The sequence below is a fragment of the Anomaloglossus baeobatrachus genome, chromosome 3 (genome assembly GCF_048569485.1).
Source record: "Anomaloglossus baeobatrachus isolate aAnoBae1 chromosome 3, aAnoBae1.hap1, whole genome shotgun sequence".
In the NCBI taxonomy this organism is placed as follows: Eukaryota; Metazoa; Chordata; class Amphibia; order Anura; family Aromobatidae; genus Anomaloglossus; species Anomaloglossus baeobatrachus.
Window position 1 is genome coordinate 478,280,598 of NC_134355.1, and position 16,548 is coordinate 478,297,145.

Genomic DNA, 16,548 nt, shown 5'->3' on the forward strand with positions numbered 1-16,548 from the left:
ATACAATCAGCTGATGCATCAGTGCAAAAAAAACCCCCCAAAAACTACACACTTCAGTGCAGACTCCTGTCCGACAGCATCAGCTGATAGTTTAGCCTGCCTGGGCAGTAAAAAGCCAGCTTCATTGCTCGACTTATAATATCAGCTGATTCCGTCAGGTGACCTTATCAGCTAATCATTGCCAGGTCTAAGAGAGAGAGAGAGAAACAGAGAGAGAGAAAGAAGAGAGAGAGAAGATAGAGAAAAGAGAGAGAAAAGAAAGAGAGAAAAGAGGAGAGAGAGAGGGAAAAAGAGAAAAAGAGAGAGAGAGGAGAGAGAGAAATAGAGGGAGAGAAAGAGAGAAAAAGAGAGAGATAGAAAGAGAGAGAAAGAGAGAGGGAAAAAAGAATAAGAGAGTCGGAGATAAAGAGAGAAAAAGAGAGAGAAAAAGAGAGAGAGAGAAAGAGAGAAAGAGAGAGAGAGAAAGAGATAAAGAGAGAAAAAGAGAGAGCTAGAGAGGGAGAAAAAGAGATAGAGAAGAGAGAGAGAGAAAAAGAGACTGAGAAAAAGAGAGAGAAAAGAGAGAAAAAGAGTGAGAGAGAAAAAGAGAGAGAGAGAAAGAGAGAGTGAGAGAAAGAGAGAGAAAAAGAGAGAAAGAGAGAGAGAGAAAGAAAAAGAGAGAGAGTGAAAGAGAGAGAGAGAAAGAAAGAGAGAGTGAGAAAGAAAGAGAAAGAGAGAGAGAAAGAGAGAGAGAGAAAGAGAGAGAAGTGAGAGAGGAGAGAGCAATGCAGCTTCATTCCGTGAACTGCTTTGATTTTAGAGGTGTATCCCGGGGCTCACAGCTGATGTCCAGCTCCTCCCCTCAGTGCATAATTAAATTAAATTATAAATAAATAATAATTATAATTTAAAAATAAATTACATTTTCTACCGGGGCGGCTGGGACTTGAACTCGTGAACTAATGCTTCTTAGGCAGGAGCACTAACCATTGAGCCACTGTCTCTAATGAGAAACATAGGCAGATTTGGTAATCTTGACGTCTGCATTGCACAGTGAAGTCTGGTGACAGCGTGGCTCACTTCAGGTGCTACATGGAGAGGACACAGGTTGGTCCCTGTCATCTTCATGTAGCAGAGCTGACAGTGTCGTGTGAATTACTTCGGACCTGGATTGTTGTTTGGGGATTACCGTATTTTTCGGACTATAAGACGCACCTGACCATAAGACGCACCCTGGTTTTAGAGGAGGAAAATAGGAAAATAAAATTTTAACCAAAAAATATGGTCATGACACACTGTTATGGGGCGAGGATCTGCTGCTGACACTGTTATGGGGGTAATGTCCCCAAATTCTCTACTAAGGTACCCCATTCTGATAAGGATCCTCCTGCCTTGTATATGATCCTGCTCATATACCCCCCATCCTGCTAATAATATACCCCCATCCATCCTGCTCATGATATACCCCCATCCATCCTGCTCATGATATGCCCCGTCCATCCTGCTCATGATATGCCCCCATCCATCCTGCTCATGATATGCCCCCATCCATCCTGCTCATGATATGCCCCCATCCATCCTGCTCATGATATGCCCCCATTCATCCTGCTCATATGCCCCCATCCATCCTGCTCAAGAAATGCCCCTATCCATCCTGCTCATGAAATGCCCCTATCCATCCTGCTCATGAAATGCCCCCATCCATCCTGCTCATGAAATGCCCCCATCCATCCTGCTCAAGAAATGCCCCTATCCATCCTGCTCATGAAATGCCCCCATCCATCCTGCTCATGAAATGCCCCCATCCATCCTGCTCATGAAATGCCCCCATCCATCCTGCTCAAGATATGCCCCCATCCATCCTGCTCATGATATGCCCCAATCCATCCTGCTCATGATATGCCCCCATCCATCATGCTCAAGATATGCCCCCATCCATCCTGCTCATGAAATGCCCCCATCCATCCTGCTCAAGATATGCCCCCATCCATCCTGCTCATGATATGCCCCCATCCATCCTGCTCATGATATGCCCCCATCCATCCTGCTCATGATATGCCCCCATCCATCCTGCTCATGATATGCCCCCATCCATCCTGCTCATGATATGCCCCATCCATCTTGCTCATGATATGCCCCCATCCATCATGCTCATGATATGCCCCCATCCATCCTGCTCATGATATGCCCCCATCCATCCTGCTCATGATATGCCCCATCCATCCTGCTCATGATATGCCCCCATCCATCCTGCTCATGATATGCCCCATCCATCCTGCTCATGATATGCCCCCATCCATCATGCTCAAGATATGCCCCCATCCATCCTGCTCAAGAAATGCCCCCATCCATCCTGCTCATGAAATGCCCCCATCCATCCTGCTCATGAAATGCCCCCATCCATCCTGCTCATGAAATGCCCCCATCCATCCTGCTCATGAAATACCCCCATCCATCCTGCTCAAGATATGCCCCCATCCATCCTGCTCATGATATGCCCCCATACATCCTGCTCATGATATGCCCCCATACATCCTGCTCATGATATGCCCCCATCCATCCTGCTCATGAAATGCCCCCATACATCCTGCTCATGATATGCCCCCATCCATCATGCTCAAGATATGCCCCCATCCATCCTGCTCAAGAAATGCCCCCATCCATCCTGCTCATGAAATGCCCCCATCCATCCTGCTCATGAAATGCCCCCATCCATCCTGCTCATGAAATGCCCCCATCCATCCTGCTCATGAAATACCCCCATCCATCCTGCTCAAGATATGCCCCCATCCATCCTGCTCATGATATGCCCCCATACATCCTGCTCATGATATGCCCCCATACATCCTGCTCATGATATGCCCCCATCCATCCTGCTCATGAAATGCCCCCATACATCCTGCTCATGAATTGCCCCCATCCATCCTGCTCATGAAATGCCCCCATCCACCCTGCTCAAGATATGCCCCCATCCATCCTGCTCATGATATGCCCCCATCCATCCTGCTCATGAAATGCCCCCATACATCCTGCTCATGATATGCCCCCATACATCCTGCTCATGATATGCCCCATCCATCCTGCTCATGATATGCCCCCATCCATCCTGCTCATGATATGCCCCATCCATCCTGCTCATGATATGCCCCCATCCATCATGCTCAAGATATGCCCCCATCCATCCTGCTCAAGAAATGCCCCCATCCATCCTGCTCATGAAATGCCCCCATCCATCCTGCTCATGAAATGCCCCCATCCATCCTGCTCATGAAATGCCCCCATCCATCCTGCTCATGAAATACCCCCATCCATCCTGCTCAAGATATGCCCCCATACATCCTGCTCATGATATGCCCCCATACATCCTGCTCATGATATGCCCCCATACATCCTGCTCATGATATGCCCCCATCCATCCTGCTCATGAAATGCCCCCATACATCCTGCTCATGATATGCCCCCATCCATCATGCTCAAGATATGCCCCCATCCATCCTGCTCAAGAAATGCCCCCATCCATCCTGCTCATGAAATGCCCCCATCCATCCTGCTCATGAAATGCCCCCATCCATCCTGCTCATGAAATGCCCCCATCCATCCTGCTCATGAAATACCCCCATCCATCCTGCTCAAGATATGCCCCCATCCATCCTGCTCATGATATTCCCCCATACATCCTGCTCATGATATGCCCCCATACATCCTGCTCATGATATGCCCCCATCCATCCTGCTCATGAAATGCCCCCATACATCCTGCTCATGAATTGCCCCCATCCATCCTGCTCATGAAATGCCCCCATCCATCCTGCTCAAGATATGCCCCCATCCATCCTGCTCATGATATACCCCCATCCATCCTGCTCATGAAATGCCCCCATACATCCTGCTCATGATATGCCCCCATACATCCTGCTCATGATATGCCCCCATACATCCTGCTCATGATATGCCCCCATCCATCCTGCTCATGATATGCCCCCATCCATCATGCTCAAGATATGCCCCCATCCATCCTGCTCAAGAAATGCCCCATCCATCCTGCTCATGAAATGCCCCCATCCATCCTGCTCATGAAATGCCCCCATCCATCCTGCTCATGAAATGCCCCCATCCATCCTGCTCATGATATACGCCCATCCATCCTGCTCATGAAATGCCCCCATCCTGGTAAATGGCGTGTATCCTTTGGCACAGAAAAAAAAATAAACGTTTATTCTTACCCTTCTTCACTCCCTGAAGCACCGATCTCTGTCTCAGCTGCAGCGCTGCTGTGTGGAGCCGTCACCGGTGTCTGCAGCATTGCGTCTTCCTGTCTGTGCCGGCGGTAAGCTGATCGATTCTGGTGGATACTAGCGGCACGCACAGCGATGACGTCATCGCGGTGCGCGCCGCTAGTGTCCAGATCAGCTGACCGCCGGCACAGACAGGAAGACGCGATGCTGCAGGGGGGCGGCTCCACACACGGTGATGGGTGAGTACACTGATTCACTGCACCCCGCGCTGATAATGATGCACGGGGGGCAGTGAATACAGCCGCACATGATCACTCCAGGCTGTAGTTGCCAGGGGTGATCACGGCCGGCTGCTAATTATGCACGCACACCCCCACCGTGCCCGTCATCCCGCCCACCTGTCAGCGCCGGTTTCGCTGAGAGATGATGGGCGGGAGGATGGGCGTGCATATGTAATGAGCGGGCCCACGTGGTCACGGCAGGCTGTTACAGCCTGCTCGTGCCGCCGATGACCCGCTGCACCGCGGCACCCTCATTCCCCGCAGCCTTATAGTCAGACCATAAGACGCACCCCCAACTTTCCCCCAACATTTGGGGGGAAAAAAGTGCGTCTTATGGTCCGAAAAATACATAATAAACAGGTAAATTAGTTTTTTTTTTTTGTCTTTTATTCCAAATAAAGGATTTTAGGCTGTGTATGTTTCTTTTCTTTCACTTACAGTTTAACCATGGAAGGTATCTCGGGGAGACGCCTGCCATGATTAAATCTTTATTACCCCGATTGCCACCGCACCGGGGCAATTCGGGATGAGCTGGGTAGAGTCCCGGGACTGCCGCATCTAATGCATGCGGCAATTCTGGGCGGCTGCTAGCTGATATTGTTAGGGTGGGGGGCTCCCCATAATGTGGTGCTCCCCATCCTGACAATACCAGCCTCCAGCCGTGTGGATTTATCCTGGCTGGTATCAAATATGGGGGGAACCCCTTTTTTTTTTTTATTATTATTTATTTATTATATTTCTGCACGATATAGACCCGCCCGCCGGAGGCTGTGATTGGTTGCAGTGAGACAGCTGTCACTCATCGTGGGGGCGTGTCTGACTGCAACCAATAATGGGTGCCAGTGGGCGGGGAAAGCACGGAATAACTAATTGAATAATGAAGCGGCAGCTATTTTCAAAAGAGGAAATGCCGCTGGAGATATGTGACAGCCGTGCAGCGAGACGCCCGTGATCGGTGCGTAGGAAAGAGAGAGGGATTGTGCTGGGGATGCAGGACGCATGCAGATACGCAAGGTGCGCACATACTTACTGTGAAAAACCACGCTTTTGGTGATCGAAGCGTTCTCGAACGTAACTCGAACTGCCGAAGTTTTAGCAAATCGTTCAAGTTCGTCGAACGACTCGAACACCCCCCAAAATCACTCGAACATGAAATTGGCTAACCTCGAACCTCGAACATCACTCATCTCTAACCATAATGTAATTATACGATGTACTACAGCTGGAAATCTGGAAAACAATGACTATGTCAGCTTACAAAATGAAAAAGGATAACAAGACATTACTTACTATTTTTTTATTAATGAAAACATTTCAGTATTCTTTTTATGATTAATCACTTCATGAATGTATAATTGGTAAGTTCAAACGGTAAATGAGCCAGATATAGCCAAGTCACTTATTTGCGCTCACATTCTAAATAAAGATTAGTGCTGCAGCACAAACTACTTAAATGAGTTTTAGATTATATAGATTGCAGTTTTAGTGGAGCATTCCAAGTTTTCCAAATCGCAGTCAATTTTATCATTGAAAAATTACTGATTTATATCTGTGAAATCAAATTAGTTGCCAGCTTATCCTTTCAACAGGAAGCTCTTTGCACCCTTCAGTAACAAATCATACAGAGAAGTGTGTTATTATGAATAAATACACTGATGAATACAACATTTTAAGTACAAAAGTGAAAGGTTACTGTCAAGACTGATTAAAGATGTAAAGTTTAATTGAAAGCAGTGGCTCAATATGGATTTTTTTCAAGAGTATAAAGTAAAGCTTAATGCTGCCATTTTTACCCATGGTATAGTGTATAAACAAAGGTAATTTTTCAATATTCCACAACAATTACTAAAGTCATTGGATGCTGTGCAGTATATAAAGAAAAGAACAATACAATGATGCAGGAAACTCTTATAGCTAGAATGTATTTACAATACAATAAAGAACACATAACAGAAATTGAAAGTTAGACATATTTCATTTCATTTGGAAAAATCAACTCAATTAGAAATTGATAGCAGCAACTAGTGTCAAAAGTTGGGACAGTGTTACCAAAAGGCTGGTGAAGTAGGTGATACTAACAAAAAAAGCTGGAGGGTCAATTTTCAAAGTGACATGATTACTGTATATACAAGTATAAAAAGAGCATGTTATAGAGGCAGAGAATATTAGAAGCAAAAAAAGTAATGCTGGGCATGCTCAGTAGAACAGGATGGAATTCTACACTGGAATTTATCGTCTGACGCATGACAATGGAATCCTGCACCATTGACAAACATTATGCCTCCTGACGGATTACGATGGATTCATGACTAGAGATCAGCGAACCGGTCGTGGTTCGGCTCGAGTTCGGTTCGTCGAACGGAGGTCTCGTTCGAGTTCGGCTCGTCGAACGTTCGACGAACCGAGCTCGAACCGCATAGGAAACAATGGCACGCATTCACAAACACATAAAAACACCTAGAAAACACCCTCAAAGGTGTCCAAAAGGTGACAAACAACTCACAACACAACACAAACACATGGGAAAGTGACAAGGACATATACTCATGTGAAAACAAAAGAGCTGGACAAGGAAAAAGAGCAGGACACACAGATATATGAGTATATGCAAGGAAACGTCGATGCCGTTATTGTGCAACTTGAGCCCTGCTCATTTTAGGCTTCCAATCTGGATAAATTGCCTGAGCTTGCCACGTACGCCTTGGGGATCTTGTCGTGTCCTGCAGCCAGCGTTCTCTCGGAACCTGTCTTCAGTGCTGCTTGGGGTCTGCTGGCAGATAAGCACACGTGTCTGTCCACTGACAATGTGGACATGGCTCTCAGAGGACTTTTCTTCCCCTGGGTCAGCCAGGGGAGGCGAAAGGCACGCGTATTTTTGAGAGTGCTTTATGCAAAGCATCTTTTTCTTTTTCAAAAGGGGGGTCAACTGATGCCAGTCAAGTGGGGTGTGTGTGGCCCAATTAGTGGCAACGAGGGAGACTGTGGTTGGAGTCCCCTCGCTTTTGAAAAAAGAACCATGATGAACAAGTCATGGCTCTCAGAGGACTTTTCTTCCCCTGGGTCATCCAGGGGAGGTGAAAGGCACGCGTATTTTTGAGAGTGCTTCATGCAAAGCATCTGTTTCATTTTGAAAAGGGGGATCAAGTGATGCCAGTCAAGTGGGGTGTGTGTGGCCCAATTAGTGGAAATGAGGGAGACTGTGGTTGGAGTCCCCTCGCTGTGTTTGTAAAAGAACCAAGATGAACAAGTCATGGCTCTCAGAGGACTTTTCTTCCCCTGGGTCATCCAGGGGAGGTGAAAGGCACACGTATTTTTGAGAGTGCTTCATGCAAAGCATCTTTTTTTTTTTTCAAAAGGGGGGTCAACTGATGCCAGTCAAGTGGGGGGTGTGTGGCGCAATTAGTGGAAACGAGGGAGACTGTGGTTGGAGTCCCCTCGCTTTTGAAAAAAGAACCAAGATGAACAAGTCATGGCTCTCAGAGGACTTTTCTTCCCCTGGGTCATCCAGGGGAGGCGAAAGGCATGCATATTTTTGAGAGTGCTTCATGCAAAGCATCTGTTTCATATTGAAAAGGGGGATCAAGTGATGCCAGTCAAGTGGGGTGTGTGTGGCCCAATTAGTGGAAACGAGGGAGACTGTGGTTGGAGTCCCCTCACTTTTGAAAAAAGAACCAAGATGAACAAGTCATGAACAGGCCGATATAATGGAGCATAGAGAGAAGGAGACTGTGGTCAACAGTGTCGAAGGCGGCCGAGAGGTCAAGAAGAATGAGCAGAGAGTGGTCACCATTACGTTTTGCTGTCAATAGGTCATTGGTCACTTTGACAAGGGCAGTTTCTGTTGAGTGTAGAGCGCAGAAGCCAGACTGTAAAGGATCTATAAGAGAGTGGGTGGAAAGGTAGCGGGTGAGGCGAGAGTAGACCAGGTGCTCCAAGAGTTTGGAGATGAAGGGGAGATTGGAGACTGGTCTGTAGTTGCTTGTGCAGGACGGATCGAGAGAAGGTTTTTTTAATAATGGAGTAATGATAGAGTGTTTGAGGGAGCAGGGGAAGATACCCGAAGAGAGAGAGATTGAAGGTTTTAGTTAGGTGAGTGGTGACAACCGGAGAGAGGGACTGGAGTAGAGGTGAGGGGAAGGGATCAGTAGGGCAAGTGGTAGGACGAGAAAAGGATAGGAGCCTGGAGACTTCCTCCTCTGTGACTGGGTCAAATGTGGAAAGTGAGCTGGATGGGATATGGGGATGGATGGGATTCACAGCGTTTGGTGGCTGGGAGCTGATCTCTTGGCGGATGTTTTCTATTTTCTCTGTAAAATACGAGGCCAAGTCATCAGCATGAAGGGCTATGACAGGGGTCTGTACTTTGGGACTGAGGAGCGAGTGAAAGGTGTCAAAGAGCTTTTTTGGATTGTTGGCAAGTGAGGAAATAAGGGTGGTGAAGTAGGTATGTTTGGCAAGGTGAAGGGAAGAGTTTTAGGTTCTTAACATGAACTTGTAGTGGATGAAGTTTTCTGGTGTGCGTTTTTTCTCCATAGGCGTTCGGCATCCCTGGAGCATCGCTGAAGAAATAGAGTTTGGGATGTGAGCCAAGGCTGTTTTACTCTGTGTTTGGTCTTTCTGAAGGTGAGGGGCACTACTTGGTCTAGTGTAGTCCTGAGTGTGTCATTGTAGTGCTTTACAGCCATATCAGGACAGGAAAGTGAGGAGATAGGGGACAGTGATGCGTGTAAAGAGTCTGAAAGTGTCTGAGAATCGATGGCCTGTAGGTTTCTGAATGTGTGATTGGTGGGAGTGTGCTGGGGTGGGCAAGGGTTTGTGAGTTTGAAGGAGAGGATGTTGTGGTCAGAGAGGGGAAGAGGTGAGTTGTCAAAATCAGAGATTGAGCAGAGGCGGATAAAGACCAGGTCAAGGGTATTACCATCTTCATGTGTCTCAGAGGATGAGAATTGTGAGAGGCCAAGGGAGGTGATGAGAGATAGAAGCTGGGATGCAAATGAGGAGGAGGGGCTGTTCATGGGGATATTGAAGTCTCCTAGGATGGGGGTTGGTAACTCTGAGGACATGAAGTGCGGCAGCCAGGCTGAAAAGTGGTCAAGGAACTGGGTGCGTGAGCCTGGGGGACGGTATATGACAGCTACTCTGAGGGGAAGGGGATGGAAGAGCCTGATGGTGTGGACTTCAAAGGATGGGAATGAGAGTGATGGAGCTGGGGGGATGACCTGGAAAGTGCATTGTGGAGATAGGAGTAAACCGACTCCACCACCATGTCTGTTTCCAGGTCTTGGTGAATTTAAAGGTGTAAACCACCGTGAGAGATGGCAGCAGGGGAAGTAGTGTCAGAATCCGGAATCCAGGTCTCAGTGAGAGCTAGTAGGTTAAGAGAGTTATTGAGAAAGAGGTTGTGGATGTAAGGAAACTTGTTACATACAGACCGTGGATTCCAGAGAGCACAATTAAAAGAGGGAAGTGATGGTGTACAGGGAATGTTAATAATATTATCAGGGTTTCTATGGGAGGTGGGGGAGGGGGTAAAGTTAGCATGGGGTGGACCGGGATTGGGAGAGATATCACCTGATAGAAGTAGGAGTAGAAGGAGAAGGATCAGATGATTTTTGGACTTGTGGCATTGCTTTTTGTGTAAGTCCCTGGAGCTTGATTGAATGAGATTATTAAGATAGGTGAAAAGAGCCTGGGAGCTGTACATAGGAGAGGGGAGGAGAGAGGGACTGATGTGGATGAGTGGTGATGGAGGGGGGACAGGGCGGTGAAAGTGGACAGTAAAAGCATATAGAATGATAGAGATATAAATAATAGTCATGGTTAAAACAGACGGTGTCAAAGAGTAGTTTACCTGCCTCCTGCCCTGACTAACTGCCATTGAAATAACTGCTAGGCACTTCACAATGATGGCACTTAGCAAGAGATGGCATGCATGCAACACCCCGCATGCATGCACCCCTTAAGAAGCACACATATATAGGGCTGACAAGAGGAATAGATAATGGGGATTGTGGGAGCTCAGCTTGTTAAGGGAAATCAACAAATTTTCTCTTGTATCGGGGATCTAACAGAGTTGCAACCAAGTAGTCAGCAGTATATCTCATCCTAACAATTTGAGAATTATGTTGCAGAGCCGCAAGAAGGCTCTCATGTGTCAGGCTCTTCCATGAGGTCCAAGTCCATGGTTTATTGAAGAAAGGGTAACACTCAAACTTGCTTCCTCCTTTACCTCCCACCAAACACAGATAACAAAGAAAGTATCAATATCTTCTTCATCTCCTGACTGTGACTTCCTCATCATCCTCCTCCATTTGTTACTTGACTCCTGCACCTCCACTAACAGATTGTATGGTACCATGAGCCTCATTCAATTGCTGTACACCACACTCCCATGTCATTCATCTGTGCAACAACAGTTCGAGCTTTACAGATATTGGTCTCCCTTTCACATTCTCCTCTGTTTCCTCCTCTTCCTCTGGGATCATCACCTCCTCCTGCAGATTATTCAAAGCCTGTTCTAGCAGGTAGATGAACATAATAGCTATGATGATGATGGCATATTTAGAGCTAACCATCTTTGTAGCCATTTCAAAACTGTGCAAAAGGATGCAGAGGTCCTTCATCTGTGCCCACTCTCTAAGAGGGATTTTCCCCATGACCAAACTGCATACGCCCAGACTATGCATCATGACATACTGCACCAGTGCTCATCACTGTCACAGACATTGCAACATGTGCAGAGTGGAATTTCACCATGTCGGCACATCGGATACTAACCAGTTAACCGGTAGGCTGAAAGACCTCCGTAGCAATGCAAATCAAATAGCAATGGGGGGTGGACATCGGAAGTGAGAACACAGCAACCGTGCCGTCTGAAGCAGTACATGCAGGGCAGGATAATGGCCTAGAAATTGCTGTACAACCAGGTTGAGGACTTGAGCCATATAAGGCACCTGTGTGAGGTTGCCCCAGTTGTGGGCCACCACCAGGTTCTCACCATGATCACACATGGCCTTCCCTAGCTCCAGGTTCTGTGGAGACAGCCATTGCGGATTCTCAACCTGGATAGCTGTCCACAACTCTTTGGCTGTGTGACTGCATTCTCCAGTGCATTTTAATTTTAAAAGTGCCTGATTGCGGTGAGCCATAGCTGTGCACTACAAAGGTGGAGAGATTTTCTCTGCACTGTTGGAATGCATGTTACATTAAGGGAGAGGTTTAGGGTGCATCTGGAGGCCCTAGAGGAGGTGGAGAAGGCAGAAGCAGTAGAGAGAGTTGTAGATACAGACGTTTATCCTGCAAGCCTTGGGGATTTCATAAATTGTGGAACAGCCCTTTTCCTGCCTGACCTTGCAACAACTAGAGTCACCCATTGCCCAGTCAGATGTGACACCAATGGCCATGCTTGCTCATCCAGGAGTCAGTGGTTAAATTCACCCTATCAGACACAGTGTTTTTTCAAGGAACAGATGATAGAGTCTGTGACATGTTGGTGTAGCCAAATCACAGCTTTATTAGAGAACTAATAGCACCTGGGCAACTGGTACTGGGGGACTGCCGCAACCATCTGCTTTTGGAAACCGTCTGTCTCCACCATGCAGAAAGGCAGCATTTCCATGGTTAATATCTGAGATATGGTGACATTCAAGCTCTTACCTTTAGCATGTGTAGGGGAAAATAATCTTTATTGTGACCAGAATTATGGGATGGAGGGCTAGCTTCTGTGCTGAGAGAGGCTGGAGTAGGGTGTAAACGACAAACTGGTCGACTGTGAGGGAGTTGCAAGCAGAGATGTTATTGTGGATTCAGAAAACTGTAGTGTGCTCAATGTCTAAATTTGTTCAAATACTTCAGGCATGTCAACTTCTGTAATAGCTAACAGGCTTTCATTCACCCCATCTCTAGTGAGAAATCAAGTTGAGTTTCTGCAACCAATAACCTGTGTGAGAACACTTGCTACGGTAAAAGAGGGGGAAGAAATAGCATAAGCGGTTGATGGGTAGGCTGGTAGTTGGCCAGGCCCACTAGTCCACGTTTTAGCTCTATAAGATTCACAGAATAATGAATGTTGGTTGCGCATGTGCTGGTTCATAAATTTCAAATTATTGGAATTTCTGCCTGAGTTGTATTTTACAAAACTGACAGATAACTTAAGTTGGGTCATCCTTCGCGGTCTGAAAAAAGGCCCAGGCTAAGCAAACCTTTCTGCCTATAAAAACTGCAGAACACGTGACCACTGCTGGCTAAAGCCAAAGTTGTGGCTGAGGATGCAATGCTTGTCATTGTTGCATCACACAATCTAACCTCGTCTTCTTCCTTCTAGTTCACCTCCTCTGTTGATCTACTGAGCTGCATGCCTCTGGGTTCACACCAAGTGGGATCTACTACCGCATCATCACATCATCCTCTCTGTTGTCCCACTCCTTGCCCTGACAGTCACCCTCCTCTTCCTGCCCTGACAGCACAGTACGGTACACGTGCTCCTCAGGTATCTGAGTCTCTACATCATCATCTCTTCCCCCGTGGTTGACATCTGGTGACAAGTTTTTGGATTTTGCTCAGACCCTTCTTCATCCGACCCCATATCCAACTGACAAATATTTAGGCAATGGTGCAGATGCTTTCCTCCTCTTGAGTCTGTGAATCTTTGGAGCGATCTCTGATGCCCATGGAATACAATGTGTAAATAGCCCTGCAGACTCGTGAAGCAGGGAAAAATAAGGGGAATTGGGGTGCCACCTCTGAAGACTGTACTGGGTGTGATGATGAGCTGGAGGAAGAGGAAATGAGGTCACTTGATGCAGAGCTTGCCATCCACTGTGGCATATGCTTTTTCTGGCCCTCACCTTCAAGTTCTACTGCTTATGACTGCCAAAGAAAATGAGTGAAGTAGCCTGCCCAGTAACAGACGCTGTCAGTTGTCTTTGGATAGAACAAGCCTGTGTTTGTTCAGTAGAGCTTTCAGTAACATTAGCGCCTATCCACCATACACCTCCAACACCACACCTATTCCCCTTTCCACCACAACCATAGGATTCCCCAGTCATGTTTGATGTACAAGTTCTCTTCTTTTAACTTGCTGATTCACAACCCTAGGCCCACACCTGTCAGTCACCTGTCAATAAATAAGCAATGACTATTTAGATGATGGAATGGCAATTTGCTTGATCTTAGTTTATGCAATCTATATTTAGATTATGAAATGACAATTTTTGTCTGGACCACAGATTTTGCAATCTCTATTTAGATGATGAAATAGCAATTTCTAGCTGGACCAGACCAAACAATTACCACTATTTAGATAATAAAAAGCAATTTTTGGCTTGACCACAGATTTTGCACTGTTTAGATGCTGAAATAGCAATTTTGAGCTGAACAACATATTTTGCAATATTTACATAATGAAATAACAATTTTTAGCTGAACCACACAATTACCACTATTTAGATGATTACATGTCAATTTTTGACTGGATCACAGATTTTGCACTACAGTATTAGATATTAAAATAGCAATTTTGAGCTGGACCAAAAATGTTTCCACTATTTAGATGATGAATTAGAAATTTTTAACTGGACCATACAATTACCACTATTTAGATGATTAACCTTTTCACAACCAAAGATGTATTGGTACATCCTTGACCGAGTCTGACCCATTACCCCTGGCTCCAGCAACAAGCACTCGGTAATCCCTGCCCATGTCTGATGATCTGATCAGCAGACATGTGAGGCTAACTCTCTGCTCCACCCATGTCTTTAACCCATTAGATTGCGCTGTTAAACTATGAGCACAATCTAATGTGCTCCGGTGAGGATCAGCCATCGACGGCCCTGTCATGTGATCATGGGGCGTCAATGTGTTGGCATTGCAGCGAGAGGTCAGATTATGGCCCCTGTTGGTGCCATGATTAATTTCCTATGAATTGTTGGCAGAGCTCTGGCACTCACAGCAACACACCATTTCTGCTGATCATAATTCTGATCAATGTATCAAAATAAGAGGAACCACATGCAGATTTTTTAAAAAAACAAAACAAACAAAAATGTAAATAAATAATTTAAAAAAAGGTGCCTGGTTCCCCTCAATTTTGATACCCAGCCAAGATAAAGCCTGACAGCTGTAGGCTCGTACTCTCAGGCTGGGGAGATCCATGCTTATTGGACCTCCCCAGCCTAAAAATAGCAGTCTTCAGCCACACAGGGTTGTTGCATCCATTAGATGCAATGATCCAGGCACTTTACCAGGCTCATGCTGATCTGGGTAAAAAGGGGTTAATGACAGCTGTGAGCTGCACTAAGCTCTGGATTAGTGGTGGGTAGGTGTCTATGAGACCCCCCAACCACTAATCCTATAAGAAAAAAAGAAATAAACACAAACACACAGAAAAATTCTTTATTAAAAAACCACCCACTTTCACCAATTTATTAACCCTCAAAACACCCAGTTCCAACGCAATCCACACTATGAGGTCCCTCGACGACTCCAGATATGCTACATCTGAAGGCACAGCTCATGGCCATAAAACAGTGACAACCCACTGGGTGATTCAGGCAGAGACTGAGCTGCGATGAGCAGTGATGCCACTCAGTTTAGTTGTGGTCACAGCTGGAGGTTGCCACAATCCTCCACCTGTGACCACAGGTAGCCTGACCTCAGGGATTGTCAATGAACTCATTGACCTCACTTCATAAGGTCCCCTGAGGCACGGTCTGACTGCAGCCAATCAGAAATGTAAAGGGGGCAGGGAAAACAGTGACTATGTATGAGGGATAATTCTCAGCCCCGGAAATAGCACTGCAGCTGTGGGGAGACTCAGTAAGTATGTACTGTTTTAATCCTCTTGCTTCATTTTTTACAGTGGCCAATTACAACCATGCCAATACTTGATATGGCTGTTATAGGCAGGGAGAGGATAGTTTTTTCCTTCTGAACATTTACCCTTGGCAAGATTCTCAACATTAGGAGTAAATGTTCGGATGTCCAATCCCAATGCAATCTCGCCAAAATTTGTATGATTTTAACATTTTCCGATCTTTAAAGATCAAGATAGCTCATCTCTAATCAATATGTCTTATAAAACTCTGAAAAATGTCCATGAAAACTGCCTGTCATAGAGAAAAAATATGTCTTAACACAGTTTCATTGACAGAAAAGTACAAAAGGTAAAGGTCTCTGAAAATGGAAACATATTTTTTTTCATGAATAATCAGATTTTTTTCACAAATAAAATTAAAAGAACAAATATAAAGTATTACATGTTTAGTATTTTTGTAAATTTACACACCTGAAGAATCATGTTGTCAGGTTATTTTTGCTACACAATAAACTTTTTAAAAACAAAACATAAAAAACAATGGTGACATTTTTAACAATTACACTTCACTTTAAGACTTTACGGAAGAGAAATATGTAATTGAAAAAAATTAGCCCAATTTGAAGAGTTTAAGTAACTTTAAACAGTAAGAACAATAAAAAATATAATGGAACAAAGAGTAGATTTTTGAATATGTATAACAAACAGCTAAATTTATTCTAAGTTTTGGTTTGTTGTTATGGTAACCAGGTCTAAAAACTATGTGTCAAAAATGAAGGCCTTATAATACAGTTAAACAAGAAAAAATAAGGATTCAGCTCACCCATTACAAGTCCATATTCAGTGGTCAGTGCACGGGCACCACTAAACATGAACCACTGGCCATTGAATTGTATAGAATCTTCTAATACAGTTGCCAACTTTGTTTAAAAGAAACTGTTGCTTCGTACAGTTACAGCATGATAGTTACAGTATATATTACAGATGAGCAAATAAATTCAAGTGAAATCAAATTGTACTTAAATTTAACAAAAATTTGCATATGCAAAAAATGCCGATTTTTTCATTTTTAGCTTGCATCTTAATTCAGCAATATGATGGCTTTCTTAAAAAGAGATTGTAATGTTAAAAAATATCCTTATATTCTTTTTACCACTCGCCTCTCACGCTCCTCCACTTCACTTGCCTGATTTTCACATTGCCGCTTCTTACACTTAAAATTTTTGAGTGTGCTTGTG

The 16,548-nt window shown here is 45.2% G+C and overlaps 1 protein-coding gene across 1 annotated transcript in view; it reads right to left on the reverse strand.

Moving 5' to 3' along the window:
• The window catches only part of NAALADL2 (N-acetylated alpha-linked acidic dipeptidase like 2), a 937,508-nt gene that overhangs the window by 418,832 nt on the left and 502,128 nt on the right, over nt 1-16,548 (reverse strand). The window lies entirely within an intron of this gene.